At 41.8% G+C, this 16,461-nt stretch overlaps 4 non-coding genes across 4 annotated transcripts; 1 reads left to right on the forward strand and 3 right to left on the reverse strand.

Annotated features, from left to right (window-relative positions):
- Window positions 1–1,132: 1,132 nt before the first annotated feature.
- TRNAC-GCA (transfer RNA cysteine (anticodon GCA)) lies at window positions 1,133–1,204 on the reverse strand. The gene has a single exon. It is a non-coding gene; the product is annotated as a tRNA-Cys (tRNA).
- Window positions 1,205–1,906: 702 nt separating this feature from the next.
- Window positions 1,907–1,978, reverse strand: TRNAC-GCA (transfer RNA cysteine (anticodon GCA)). Its single transcript has one exon. It is a non-coding gene; the product is annotated as a tRNA-Cys (tRNA).
- A 269-nt stretch (window positions 1,979–2,247) lies between these two features.
- Window positions 2,248–2,320, reverse strand: TRNAF-GAA (transfer RNA phenylalanine (anticodon GAA)). Its single transcript has one exon. It is a non-coding gene; the product is annotated as a tRNA-Phe (tRNA).
- Window positions 2,321–2,528: 208 nt separating this feature from the next.
- On the forward strand, window positions 2,529–2,600 carry TRNAC-GCA (transfer RNA cysteine (anticodon GCA)). Its single transcript has one exon. It is a non-coding gene; the product is annotated as a tRNA-Cys (tRNA).
- Window positions 2,601–16,461: the final 13,861 nt, after the last annotated feature.

Below are 16,461 nucleotides of genomic sequence, written 5' to 3' on the forward strand. Positions count from 1 at the left end.
GAATCCTCGAATGTTCGCTGACAGGATACTGATAGACTGACCTCTCATGACTGTGTTCAGCTTCAGTTGGTGAGTGTGTAAGGTACCTACCCCTGAGACAGGTAGGACACCGGGGCAGCAACTGGGATGTAGCTCTGTGATCTTGTATAAGGGACAAAACCACCTGCTGAGCCGAGACAAGAGTACCTGGATGGATCGGATCCGAGAATAGATCTCTAAATGACTGTAGATGTCCTCGTCCTCTTCCACGTCCTCTGCCTCTCTCTCGTACAGTTCTATCAGATGTATCCCCACTGTTTATATTTTGGAGCAGCAACTGTTCAGGTGCGATGTTGGTCCCCTGATTATTAAAAGCTCCAGTATCTGATGGAGAAAATCCTGACTCAGTATCGACAGACGGAACACTGCTGCCAGGAGTTGGAGTAGTGTTGGCAGGTGTGGTGACAGGTGTTGGATCAGTGACGTTATGTCTGTTGTCTGGTGTACTGGCAGGTGTTGATGAAGTGATGTCAGGAGTAGGAGAGTTAACAGATCTCTCTCTCTCTCTCTCTCTCTCTCTCTCTCTATCTATCTATCTATCTATCTATCTATCTATCTATCTATCTCTCTGTCTGTCTCTCTCTTTCTCTATCTCTCTCTCTGTCTGTCTCTCTCTCTCTCCCTCTCCCCCTCCCTCTCTCTCTCTCTCTCTCTCTCTCTCTCTCTCTCTCTCTCTCTCTCTCTCTCTCTCTCTCTCTCTCTCTCTCTCTCTCTCTCTCTCTCTCGTTATCTTTCTGTTGCTTGTACTGAATATCTTTTAATTAATCCTCTTCATGTCTTTCTCTGAGTTATAATTAAGGTGCTGGAGAGAAGCAAGGAAACGAAAGAGAGGAGAAGGAAGCATAAAAGAAGAAAAGAGTGGTGAGGAAAGAAAAGAGCATATAAATAAAAAGAAGGAAAGGCGAGGAATAGTGTTAAAATAAGAGGAAAAAAAGTGAGGTAATGGGCCCAGAAAGGAAGGTTTGTGATAATGCAACAGGTTGCCTTTTACACACTGATAATCACTGAATGTGAGTGACAGGTGTCGTCTACACATTAATAACATGTATGACCTACACATGTGACAATGTTTAACATCCCCATAAAGAGAGTGAGGGGGCGCCCGGGATTGAACCAGGGACCTCTCGATCTGCAGTCGAATGCTCTACCACTGAGCTACACCCCCAGCTCTCTTATCTAACTCAGCAAGAGGAGGTCACAGTAACCAGCTCACCGTATGCGGCAGCATATGGGCGCCTAGCAAACCTAAGAACAGCATTCCGACATCTTAATAAGGATTCGTTCAGGACCCTGTACACCTTGTACGTTAGGTCCATATTCGAGTATGCAGCACCAGTTTGGAACCCACACACATAGCCAAGCATGTAAGGAGGCTAGAGAAAGTACAAAAGTTTGTAACCTCTCCTACGAGGAGAGGTTAAAGGAGATCAACCTGACAACACTGGAAGACAGGAGAGATAGGAGGGATATGATAACAGCATATAAAATACTGAGAGGAATCGACAAGGTGGACAGAGACAGGATGTTCCAGAGATGGGACACAGCAACAAGGGGACACAGTTGAAAGTTGAAGACTCAGCTGAATCACAGGGATGTTAGAAAGTATTTTTTTCAGTCACAAAGTTGTCAGGAAGTGGAATAGTCTGGGAAGTGATGTAGAGGCAGGATCCATACATAGCTTTAAAAAGAGGTATGATGAAGCACATGGAGCAGGAAGATTGACCTAGAAGCGGCCAGTGAAGAGGCGGGGGCAGGAGCTGTGACTCGACCCCTACAACCACAGCTAGGTGAGTACCAAGTGGGAACCTTTCTGAGTGATCATAATTAAAATATCCCCAATAAGTAAAATATTCCCACAAAGAGAGTGAGGGGGCGCCCGGGATTGAACCAGGGACCTCTCGATCTGCAGTCGAATGCTCTACCACTGAGCTACACCCCCAGCTCTCTTATCTAACTCAGCAAGAGGCGGTCACAGTAACCAGCTCACCGAGTGGCAACCTTTCTGAGTGATGGTTAGGTTAGGTAAGGTTCGTCAGGAAACAGGACAAGTGTTTCCTGACGCGGGTCTTGCTCAGATGACCCGCCTTTGGAGCGTTCGGTCATCTGACCGAGGCCTTCCCCTATCTTACCGGTCCACTCCTTCAAAAATTATAATCATAGTTATAACCATTTAGTATGTTCTGAGTGATGGTAATTAAGAAATTTATCTGCCCAGACCCGGGATCGAACCGGGGACCTTTAGATCTTCAGTCTAACGCTCTCCCAACTGAGCTATCTAGGCTTCCCGTGAAGAGTTTCCACACGTTTTATTCTACGTCTTCGTGTCTCTAATATGGCAGGTTGAGAGCTGGGACACCTGTGGCTTTATACTTTTCTGGAATCTTTGCAAAGAGATACTTACCTTACCTAACCTAACCATCACTCAGAAAGGTTGCCACTCGGTGAGCTGGTTACTGTGACCTCCTCTTGCTGAGTTAGATAAGAGAGCTGGGGGTGTAGCTCAGTGGTAGAGCATTCGACTGCAGATCGAGAGGTCCCTGGTTCAATCCCGGGCGCCCCCTCACTCTCTTTATGGGGATGTTAAACATTGTCACATGTGTAGGTCATACATGTTATTAATGTGTAGACGACACCTGTCACTCACATTCAGTGATTATCAGTGTGTAAAAGGCAACCTGTTGCATTATCACAAACCTTCCTTTCTGGGCCCATTACCTCACTTTTTTTCCTCTTATTTTAACACTCTTCCTCGCCTTTCCTTCTTTTTATTTATATGCTCTTTTCTTTCCTCACCACTCTTTTCTTCTTTTATGCTTCCTTCTCCTCTCTTTCGTTTCCTTGCTTCTCTCCAGCACCTTAATTATAACTCAGAGAAAGACATGAAGAGGATTAATTAAAAGATATTCAGTACAAGCAACAGAAAGATAACCAGAGAGAGAGAGAGAGAGAGAGAGAGAGAGAGAGAGAGAGAGAGAGAGAGAGAGAGAGAGAGAGAGAGAGAGAGAGAGAGAGGGAGGGGGAGAGGGAGAGAGAGAGAGAGACAGACAGAGAGATAGAGAAAGAGAGAGACAGACAGAGAGATAGATAGATAGATAGATAGATAGATAGATAGATAGATAGAGAGAGAGAGAGAGAGAGAGAGAGAGAGAGAGAGAGAGAGAGAGAGAGAGAGATCTGTTAACTCTCCTACTCCTGACATCACTGCTTCAACACCTGCCAGTACACCAGACAACACACATACCATCACTGATTCTACACCTGTCACCACACCTGCCAACACTACTCCAACTCCTGGCAGCAGTGTTCCGTCTGTCAATACTGAGTCAGGATTTTCTCCATCAGATACTGGAGCTTTTAATAATCAGGGGACCAACATCGCACCTGAACAGTTGCTGCTCCAAAATATAAACAGTGGGGATACATCTGATAGAACTGTACGAGAGAGAGGCAGAGGACGTGGAAGAGGACGAGGACATCTACAGTCATTTAGAGATCTATTCTCGGATCCGATCCATCCAGGTACTCTTGTCTCGGCTCAGCAGGTGGTTTTGTCCCTTATACAAGATCACAGAGCTACATCCCAGCTGCTGCCCCGGTGTCCTACCTGTCTCAGGGGTAGGTACCTTACACACTCACCAACTGAAGCTGAACACAGTCATGAGAGGTCAGTCTATCAGTATCCTGTCAGCGAACATTCGAGGATTCATTACCATTGTTGGAGAGTTAACGCACAGTTTCGTGAGCAATCGACGTCCCCACATGATCGCTGTAGTTGAAACATTTTTGGACAACAGGACTCCAGAAAATTTTATAAGAATTGTTGGTTATATCTCAAGAATGAGAAGAGACAGGCAAGGACAAGGAGGAGGTGTTGCTGTGTGGGTCTCTGAAAGTTTACATGCCAAGCACAGTGATGTTGCCCTACTCACCTAGAAATGATATTCTTCAAGCTATGTATACTAGTATGTGCAATGTACAGATCTCAGTGGCAACATGCAGACCCCATCAACTTCCTAATGGAAATTGTGGTCTCGCTTCTGCTCCAACACAAATGTCATCATATTATAATTGTTGGTGACCTCAACCAACATCTTATAATTTGATGATCTTCTTGCAGTGTTTGACATAAGAAACTTTGTTGACTTTCTTACTCACATCTCTGGCTCTTCCCTCGACCCAGTAGTGAGTGATCTGGCAGAAGGTATAGTCACTTCTCAACCCCACGGCTATGTTGGATCAGCTGACCACAAGGCTGTGTTTACAACACTGAAGATCCCACCACAACGAGGTGAGGAATCTTCACGTACAACCTGGCTGTGGGAAAGAGGAAACTGGCCAGCACTTTGCTCTGAGGTCGCAGCTTCCGATTGGAATGCTCTTATCCAAGGTGATGTTGACAACCAAATGAATGCCTTCACTGGATACAACCTTAATCCACAACAAGAACACTTCCTTCACCGGCAGTATGTGATGAAGTCTAAAGATGAGCCTAGGTTCCGCTTTCGTTGTAAAGAGGCTGCTACTGCTAAAGTACAAGGCTGGCGAAGGTATAAGAGACATCCCACTTCCTATAACAGGAACTTGCACAGCCAAGCTTGTAGGCATATGGGTGAAGTTCAAAAGTGGGCCATCTCTAAATGGGAGGCAGATACAAAAAACAGCTGGCATTAAGTAGAGTGGGCTCCAGAACCTAGTGGTCCTTGGTCAAGGACAGACAAGGTTATCTACCTGATGAACTTATTCCACCTCTAAATCGACAGGCTGGGACCACTTCTGCTAGTAGTCAGGAGAAAACCTGACCTTTTTACCGAACACTTTGCTGCCGAGATGCAAGTTTCTGATCCTTCAAGAGACCCTCCTTGGCTAGCTGCAAGAACTGTGTCAAAGCTGTCAGTAGTGACAATAAGGCAGAAGGAAGTACATTTTCTCCTAAAATCGCTGAACCAAGAAAAGGCTGTAGGCTCAGACAAGATGAGTCCAAGATTGCTGAGTATGTGTAGACCAGCTAGCAGCACCTCTAACTCGCATCTTTCAGCAGTGCCCAGCACAGTGTAAGTGGCGTTCTCTGTGGAAAGAGGCAAATGTAGTCCCTGTTCACAAAAAGAAGAGCAGAGCAGAAATCAGAAACTTCCTACCAGTGTCACTCCTGTCAATCACTGGCAAGAGACAAAGAACTTTGTCCATGGAAGCAAAGAAGGGAATGTATGTGAGTAGTTATATCAACTCTTCTATATAACTATACACAATAATCTCACGGCAAATAACAGCGTTTTTTCGACTACCACTCACTTTGTGACCATCAAAAGGCCTCAGAAAAGATTACTCTCCTGCTAATCTGTTGTTAAACCTCTCCACTAAGTGGCACCAGTCACAGGATGAATCCAAAGTCAGCTGTGTAGTAGCATTGGACATTGCTGGTGCTTTCGACCGAGTATGGCACCACGGACTCTTGGCAAAACTGCAAGCAGTGGGAATTGGAGGCTTTACACTCTCCTTAGTGATTACCTTCAAGGTAGATATCTAAGAGTAGCTCTCAATGGGATAGAGTCAGCAAGACATCCTACTGTGGCAAGTGTTCCACAGGGAAGCGTTCTTGGGCCACTGTTATGGAATGTCTACTTCAATGGCCTTCATCTCGTCCCAGAATCCCATGCATATGCAAACGACTGTACTCTGGTATTTACTTATCCAAGAGAAGAAATGCCAACTGCTCTAAGCTTCATTAATCACCAGCTAAGAGCTATATCAACCTGGGTTAAACGATGGCAAGTAACATTTGCTCCTGAGAAAACACAAATGATAATGGTCTCTGGGTACCATGACGGTAATGCCAGAGCAGTAGTAATTATGACTGGGAGAGTGTTGGTACTCAGGGACGAAGGTGATATCTTCGGAGTGAAATTTAACTCTAAACTGACTACGAATAACCACTTTGTAAATCTTGCAATCAAGGCGGCCAGGGACTTTACAGCACTTCGACATACCTCTCATCTACTCGACAGTAAAGGATGCGAAATTCTGTACGAGGCACAAATACGCTCACACTTTTAGTATGTTCCACTTTCATGGATTGCCTGCCCACCATCTCATCTGCGACTTCCTGACTAGAGAACAGGCCATGACGCCTCATCTCTCGTCTGGACCTAGAGCCTTCAGCACCAGAGGGACGTTGGCGGCCTTACTGTTGGTTCCACTCCGAGGACAGCGACGGGTAACAAGCAGCAACTTCACTCTGACTGTACACTCCTCCAGAACATCACTTCATCTGAGATCATCTATCCCTATGATGACACTAGTCTGGAACATGTTCGTACAGCATAATGATATCGTCAAAATAAAGTCAGCTGATCAAATGAAACTGCTGGTCCACAGATGTCTTCATCCAGTTACATATTTGTATGTCTCATAACAATAAGAAGGCTTTAAAGTGAGCTAATGTAGGTAACAGCTCTTAGCTTGTAAGTAAAGTTAGGAGCCTTAGCCTAACCTTATAGAAACCTGTGTAGAAAGAGAGAGAGAGAGAGAGAGAGAAAGAGAGAGAGAGACTATGCTGCTCAGTTCTGGTCACCGTATTAAAGAATGGATATAATTGCTCTGGAAAACGTACAGAGGAGGATGACAAAGATGATCCCATGTATCAGAAATCTTCCCTATGAGGATAGACTGAGGGCCCTGAATCTGCACTCTCTCGAAAGGCGTAGAATTAGGGGGGATATGATCGAGGTGTATAAATGGAAAACAGGAATAAATAAAGGGGATGCAAATAGCGTGCTGAAAATTTCCAGCCAAGACAGGACTCGCAGCAATGGATTCAAGTGGGAAAAATTCAGATTCAAGAAGGATATAGGAAAGCACTGGTTTGGTAATAGAGTTGTGGATGAGTGGAACAAACTCCCGAGTACAGTTATTCAGGCTAAAACGTTGTGTAGTTTTAAAAACAGGTTAGATAAATGCATGAGTGGGTGTGGGTGAGTGTGAGCTGGACCTGACTAGCTTGTGCTGCTGGGTCTGGTGCCGTGCTCCTTCCTTGAGTGGAGGTGACCAGACTGGGTGGGTCATTGGGCTAATCCGGGGGGGGGGGACATGGACCTACTCTGCATGGGTCAGTATACCTGTTGCAGTGTTCCTTCTTTCTTATGTTCTTATATGGTGGTAGGGAGGGATGGAGGTAGGGAGAGATTGAGGTAGGGAGGGATGGAGGTAGGGAGGGATGGAGGTAGGGAGAGATGGAGGTAGGGAGAGATGGAGGTAGGGAGAGATGGAGGTAGGGAGAGATGGAGGTAGGGAGAGAGGGAAGGAGGAAAGGTTAAGTTGACTGCAGTAATACCAAGTCACAAGCATCACACATAAGCATTTTTTTTTTGTATTTTATTTAAAACATTGCATACAATATACATAGATAGTTACGTATATAAATATGATATAGATATATAAAAAGAGACAATATCAGTGGGTGTGTTACGGTCCACTAAGTAACACTATTCATATTGGCTCTGATATACACATAACTACATAACTAACACACTACTGCAAAATACACAGTGATTCCCTTACTGTTTTTTTTTTATAATGTAAAATGACACAAAACAGGTTACGATGCTAGTGACTCGGCCCCCCCCCCCCCCCACATTTACAATATTGTTATTATTATACTCAAAAAGTTGCTTTAAACCACAATGGTGAACATATACTTTAACAGTTTTATATACTCCATACATTACCATTTTAGTTTAAAAACATTGCAATACATTAATAAATATAAGAACCTTATCAGGCCCTCCACAGAAAAATACGAAATTTCAAATTTGGAATATACTTACACGTTTATCTTCGATCTGACACAAAATATCCCTCATCCTATGCTTTTATCTTGTTACTAAATACAAGATTACACGAAAATATGCTTTTTATCATTCCAAATATATTACAATATGCATGACGATTTTAATTACACTTATCATGAAATTCACTTGAGATTAATACAAATATTAACTTCTATATACATTGTACACACATGTAATTACATGTTATTTTTATATTTTATTTAAAACCAATACAGCGTAACATAAAAACTAAAAAATAAAAAAGGAACAGTATGAATCTCAGTCCTGAAGGTTCGAACACTGACCAAATAAACCCGACACAAATTAACTGACACAAAGGATTATACCCATATACTAGCAAGATATTGCTGTATAACATACAACATATACTAGCAAGATATTGCTGTATAACATACAACATATACTAGCAAGATATTGCTGTATAACATACAACATATACTAGCAAGATATTGCTGTATAACATACAACATATACTAGCAAGATATTGCTGTATAACATACAACATATACTAGCAAGATATTGCTGTATAACATACAACATATACTAGCAAGATATTGCTGTATAACATACAACATATACTAGCAAGATATTGCTGTATAACATACAACATATACTAGCAAGATATTGCTGTATAACATACAACATATACTAGCAAGATATTGCTGTATAACATACAACATATACTAGCAAGATATGGCTGTATAACATACAACATATACTAGCAAGATATTGCTGTATAACATACAACATATACTAGCAAGATATTGCTGTATAACATACAACATATACTAGCAAGATATTGCTGTATAACATACAACATATACTCGCAAGATATGGGCTGTATAACATACAACATATACTAGCAAGATATGGCTGTATAACATACAACATATACTAGCAAGATATTGCTGTATAACATACAACATATACTAGCAAGATATTGCTGTATAACATACAACATATACTAGCAAGATATTGCTGTATAACATACAACATATACTAGCAAGATATTGCTGTATAACATACAACATATACTAGCAAGATATTGCTGTATAACATACAACATATACTCGCAAGATATTGCTGTATAACATACAACATATACTAGCAAGATATTGCTGTATAACATACAACATATACTAGCAAGATATTGCTGTATAACATACAACATATACTAGCAAGATATTGCTGTATAACATACAACATATACTAGCAAGATATTGCTGTATAACATACAACATATACTCGCAAGATATTGCTGTATAACATACAACATATACTAGCAAGATATTGCTGTATAACATACAACATATACTAGCAAGATATTGCTGTATAACATACAACATATACTAGCAAGATATTGCTGTATAACATACAACATATACTCGCAAGATATTGCTGTATAACATACAACATATACTCGCAAGATATGGCTGTATAACATACAACATATACTCGCAAGATATGGCTGTATAACATACAACATATACTCGCAAGATATTGCTGTATAACATACAACATATACTCGCAAGATATTGCTGTATAACATACAACATATACTCGCAAGATATGGCTGTATAACATACAACATATACTCGCAAGATATTGCTGTATAACATACAACATATACTCGCAAGATATTGCTGTATAACATACAACATATACTCGCAAGATATTGCTGTATAACATACAACATATACTAGCAAGATATTGCTGTATAACATACAACATATACTCGCAAGATATTGTTGTATAACATACAACATATACTCGCAAGATATTGCTGTATAACATACAACATATACTCGCAAGATATTGCTGTATAACATACAACATATACTCGCAAGATATTGCTGTATAACATACAACATATACTCGCAAGATATTGCTGTATAACATACAACATATACTCGCAAGATATTGCTGTATAACATACAACATATACTAGCAAGATATTGCTGTATAACATACAACATATACTCGCAAGATATTGTTGTATAACATACAACATATACTCGCAAGATATTGCTGTATAACATACAACATATACTCGCAAGATATTGCTGTATAACATACAACATATACTCGCAAGATATTGCTGTATAACATACAACATATACTCGCAAGATATTGCTGTATAACATACAACATATACTCGCAAGATATTGCTGTATAACATACAACATATACTCGCAAGATATTGCTGTATAACATACAACATATACTAGCAAGATATTGCTGTATAACATACAACATATACTCGCAAGATATTGCTGTATAACATACAACATATACTCGCAAGATATTGCTGTATAACATACAACATATACTAGCAAGATATTGCTGTATAACATACAACATATACTCGCAAGATATTGCTGTATAACATACAACATATACTCGCAAGATATTGCTGTATAACATACAACATATACTCGCAAGATATTGCTGTATAACATACAACATATACAAGCAAGATATTGCTGTATAACATACAACATATACTCGCAAGATATTGCTGTATAACATACAACATATACTAGCAAGATATTGCTGTATAACATACAACATATACTCGCAAGATATTGCTGTATAACATACAACATATACTAGCAAGATATTGCTGTATAACATAAAACATATACTCGCAAGATATTGCTGTATAACATACAACATATACTCGCAAGATATTGCTGTATAACATACAACATATACTCGCAAGATATTGCTGTATAACATACAACATATACTCGCAAGATATTGCTGTATAACATACAACATATACTAGCAAGATATTGCTGTATAACATACAACATATACTCGCAAGATATTGCTGTATAACATACAACATATACTCGCAAGATATTGCTGTATAACATACAACATATACTCGCAAGATATTGCTGTATAACATACAACATATACTCGCAAGATATTGCTGTATAACATACAACATATACTAGCAAGATATTGCTGTATAACATACAACATATACTCGCAAGATATTGCTGTATAACATACAACATATACTCGCAAGATATTGCTGTATAACATACAACATATACTAGCAAGATATTGCTGTATAACATACAACATATACTCGCAAGATATTGCTGTATAACATACAACATATACTCGCAAGATATTGCTGTATAACATACAACATATACTAGCAAGATATTGCTGTATAACATACAACATATACTCGCAAGATATTGCTGTATAACATACAACATATACTCGCAAGATATTGCTGTATAACATACAACATATACTCGCAAGATATTGCTGTATAACATACAACATATACTAGCAAGATATTGCTGTATAACATACAACATATACTAGCAAGATATTGCTGTATAACATACAACATATACTAGCAAGATATTGCTGTATAACATACAACATACACTAGCAAGATATTGCTGTATAACATACAACATATACTAGCAAGATATTGCTGTATAACATACAACATATACTAGCAAGATATTGCTGTATAACATACAACATATACTAGCAAGATATTGCTGTATAACATACAACATATACTAGCAAGATATTGCTGTATAACATACAACATATACTCGCAAGATATTGCTGTATAACATACAACATATACTAGCAAGATATTGCTGTATAACATACAACATATACTCGCAAGATATTGCTGTATAACATACAACATATACTAGCAAGATATTGCTGTATAACATACAACATATACTCGCAAGATATTGCTGTATAACATACAACATATACTAGCAAGATATTGCTGTATAACATACAACATATACTCGCAAGATAATATAAAATACTGCGTGGAATAGACAAGGTGGACAAAGACAGGATGTTCCAGGGAGGGGACACAGAAACAAGAGGCCACAATTGGAAGTTGAAGACACAAATGAGTCAGAGAGATATTAGGAAGTATTTCTTCAGTCATAGAGTTGTAAGGCAGTGGAATAGCCTAGAAAATGACGTAGTGGAGGCAGGAACCATACACAGTTTTAAGACGAGGTTTGATAAAGCTCATAGAGCGGGGAGAGAGAGGGCCCAGTAGCAACTGGTGAAGAGGCGGGGCCAGGAGCTAAGACTCGACCCCTGCAACCACAAATAGGTGAGTACAAATAGGTGAGTACACACACACACACACACACACACACTCACTCACTCACTGAGAGAGATGGTACAAAAGCAAAAGGAGGAAAGAGAGTAGAAGATGGAGATGGAGACGGACAGATCCCAGACTCAGGAAGAAGATCAAATACAGCCTCCCTCACAGCTACCTACAGAAGCTCCCCAACCAGGACAATCCCAGTGCAACCAAACATTCTAATCCAAAACACCTATGCCATATCCAATGCCCCCACCCACCTCATTACAAACTCCACCCCCACAGCAACCACCCCATAGTTCCTTATCAGGTCTCCCACTTCCCCAACCCCAATGTACCCCCCAGACCACAGTCTTAGAAAAGAAGTTGAAGGTGTGGTATACAAATGCAGATGGAATAACAAATAAGTGTGAGGAGTGGCATGAAAGAATCAAGGAGACATCCCCAGACATAATAGCACTCACAGAAACAAAACTCACCAGAATGATAACAGATGCAATCTTTCCACCCGGATATCAAATCCTCAGGAAAGACAGAGGGAGGAGAGGGGGAGGAGGAGTTGCACTGCTCATTAAAAACTAGTGAGGTTTTGAGAAAATGGAAGGATTGGATGGCATGGGCGAAAGGGACCACTTAATAGGAACAATCCAGTCTGAGGGCCATACGGTGATATTTGCAGTAAAGTACAACCCGCCACAGAACTGCAGGAGGCCAAGAGAAAAATACAATGAGAGCAACAGAGCAATGGTCGACACACTAGCCGAGGTGGCCAGAAGAGCTCACATGGGGGGAGCAAAGTTACTAGTTTTGGGTGATTTCAATCACAAGGAGATTGACTGGGAAAACCTGGAGCCCCAAGGAGGTCCCGAAACATGGAAAGCCAAGATGATGGATGTGATCCTGGAAAACCTCATGCATCAACATGTTAGAGACACTACCAGAGAGATAGGTGAGGATGATCCAGCAAGACTGGACCTTGTATTCACCTTGAGTAGTTCGGACATCGAGAATATCATGTATGAAAGGCCCCTAGGAGCTAGTGATCATGTGGTTCTGTGCTTTGACTACATAGTTGAGCTTCAAGTGGAGAGAGTAGCAGGAATAGGATGGGAAAAATCAAACTACAAAAGGGGGGACTACTCAGGCATGAGGAACTTCCTGCAAGACATTCAGTGGGAGAGAGAACTGACAGGAAAACCAGTACAAGAAATGAAGGGCTATGTGACAACAAAATGCAAGGAGGCAGTGGAGAGGTTTGTTCCCTAGGGAAACAGAAATAATGTGAAGAACAGAACGAGTCCCTGGTTCACGCAAAGGTGTAGGGAGGCAAAAACTAGGTGTACTAGAGAATGGAAAAGGTACAGAAGACAAAGGACTCAGGAAAATAAAGAGATTAGCCGAAAAGCCAGAAAGGAATATGCACAGATAAGAAGGGAGGCTCAGCAACAATATGAAAATGACATAGCATCGAAACTCAAGTCTGACCCGAAGATATTGTATAGCCACATCAGGAGGAAAACAATAGTCAAGGACCAGGTAGTCAGACTGAGGAAGGGTGATGGGGAGTTCACAAGAAACAACCGAGATGTATGTGAGGAGCTCAACACGAGATTTAAAGAAGTATTTAGAGTGGAAACCGGTAGAACTCCAGGAAATATGAACAGGGAGGTATCCACACCTGGTCAAGCACGTCAAGAAATTAGAGAAAATGCAAAGGTTTGCAACAAGATTAGTCCCAGAGCTAATGGAATTGTCCTATGAAGAAAGGTTGAGGGAAATCATCCTGACGACACTGGAGGACAGGAAGGTCAGGGGAGACATGATAACGACATATAAAATACTGCGCATAATAGACAAGGTGGACAAAGACGGGATGTTCCAGAGATGGGACACAGAAACAACGGGTCACAATTGGAAGTTGAAGACTCAGATGTATCAAAGGGATGTTAGGTAGTATTTCTTCAGTCATAGTGTTGTCAGGAGGTGGAATGACCTAGAAAGTGACGTAGTGGAGGCAGGAACCATACACAGTTTTAAGATGAGGTTTTATAAAGCTCATGGAGCAGGAAGAGAGAAGACCTAGTAGCAATAAGTGAAGAGGCGGGGCCAGGAGCTATGAATTGACCCCTGCAACCACAAATAGGTGAGTATAAATTGGTGAATACACACACACACACACACACACACACACACACACACACACACAGGACATAGCATCGAAAGTCAAATCTGACCCGAAACTGCTGTATAGCCACATTAGGAGGAAGACAACAGTCAAGGACCAGGTGATAAGGCTGAGGAAAGAAGGTGGAGAACTCACAAGAAACGATCAAGAGGTATGTGAGGAGCTCAACACGAGATTTAAGGAAGTATTTACAGTGGAGACAGGAAGGTCTCTGGGGGGACAGACCAGATGGGGACACCAGCAAGGAATATACCAACAAGTGTTGGACGACATACATACAGATGAGGAGGAGGTGAAGAAACTGCTAAGGGACATCGATACCTCAAAGGCAATGGGACCGGACAACATCTCCCCGTGGGTCCTTAGAGAGGGAGCAGATATGTTGTGCGTGCCACTTACCACAATCTTCAACACGTCCCTGGAAACTGGGCAACTACCTGAGGTATGGAAGACGGCAAATGTAGTTCCCATTTTTAAAAAAGGAGACAGAAAAGAGGCACTAAACTATAGACCTGTGTCATTGACGTGTATAGTATGCACAATTATGGAGAAGATTATCAGGAGGAGAGTGGTGGAGCACCTGGAACGGAACAAGAGTATAAATGCCAACCAGCACGGATTCATGGAAGGCAAATCCTGTGTCGCAAACCTTCTGGAGTTTTATGATAAAATAACAGAAGTAAGACACGAGAGAGAGGGGTGGGTTGATTGCATCTTCTTGGACTGCAAGAAGGCCTTTGACACAGTTCCTCACAAGAGATTAGTGCAGAAGCTAGAGCATCAGGCGCATATAACAGGAAGGGCACTGCAATGGATCAGAGAATACCTCACAGGGAGGCAACAACGAGTCATGGTATGTAATGATGTATCACAGTGGGCACCTGTGACGAGCGGGGTCCCACAGGGGTCGGTCCTAGGACCAGTGCTATTTTTGGTATATGTGAACGACATGATGGAAGGGTTAGACTCAGAAGTGTCCCTGTTTGCAGATGATGTGAAGTTAATGAGGAGAATTAAATCTGATGAGGACCAGGCAGGACTTCAAAGAGACCTGGACAGACTGGACACCTGGTCCAGCAAATGGCTTCTCGAATTTAATCCTGCCAAATGCAAAGTCATGAAGATAGGGGAAGGGCACAGAAGACCACAGACAGAGTATAGGCTAGGTTGCCAAAGACTGCAAACCTCACTCAAGGAGAAAGATCTTGGGGTGAGTATAACACCAAGCATGTCTCCGGAAGCACACATCAATCAGATAACTGCTGCAGCATATGGGCACCTGGCAAACCTGAGAACAGCATTCCGATACCTTAGTAAGGAATCGTTCAAGACACTGTACACCGTGTATGTCAGGCCCATACTGGAGTATGCAGCACCTGTTTGGAACCCGCACTTGATAAAGCACGTCAAGAAACTAGAGAAAGTACAAAGGTTTGTGACAAGGTTAGTTCCAGAGCTAAGGGGAATGTCCTATGAAGAAAGATTAAGGGAAATCGGCCTGACGACACTGGAGGACAGAAGGGTCAGGGGAGACATGATAACGACATATAAAATACTGCGTGGAATAGACAAGGTGGACAAAGACAGGATGTTCCAGGGAGGGGACACAGAAACAAGAGGCCACAATTGGAAGTTGAAGACACAAATGAGTCAGAGAGATATTAGGAAGTATTTCTTCAGTCATAGAGTTGTAAGGCAGTGGAATAGCCTAGAAAATGATGTAGTGGAGGCAGGAACCATACACAGTTTTAAGACGAGGTTTGATAAAGCTCATGGAGCGGGGAGAGAGAGGGCCCAGTAGCAACCGGTGAAGAGGCAGGGCCAGGAGCTAAGACTCGACCCCTGCAACCACAAATAGGTGAGTACAAATAGGTGAGTACACACACACACACACACACACACACACACACACACACACACACACACACACACACACACACACACACACACACACGCACACACACAGACCTACACACACTCTTTCCTCCTGCACCCTCCCCCCACCTCTCTCCCACTCCTTTCCCTGATCCCACCCTCTGTCACCCTCCTTCTCGGCCCTCCTCTCCCTCTTTCTCTCTCCCTCTCCCCTTCTCTTTTCCCCTCTGCTTCTTCCTCCGCCTCTCTCTCCTCATATCCCCCCCTCTTTCCCCCTCCCCACCTCTCTCCCATTTCCCCAGTTTCCAATTTTTCCTCTCCCCCCTCCGTCCCCCCCACACACACTCAGGAAATCACACCACAAAACCACACAGAAATACATAATTTTTTTATTCTGT

This window comes from Cherax quadricarinatus, chromosome 49 (assembly GCF_038502225.1).
Source record: "Cherax quadricarinatus isolate ZL_2023a chromosome 49, ASM3850222v1, whole genome shotgun sequence".
NCBI lineage: Eukaryota > Metazoa > Arthropoda > Malacostraca > Decapoda > Parastacidae > Cherax > Cherax quadricarinatus.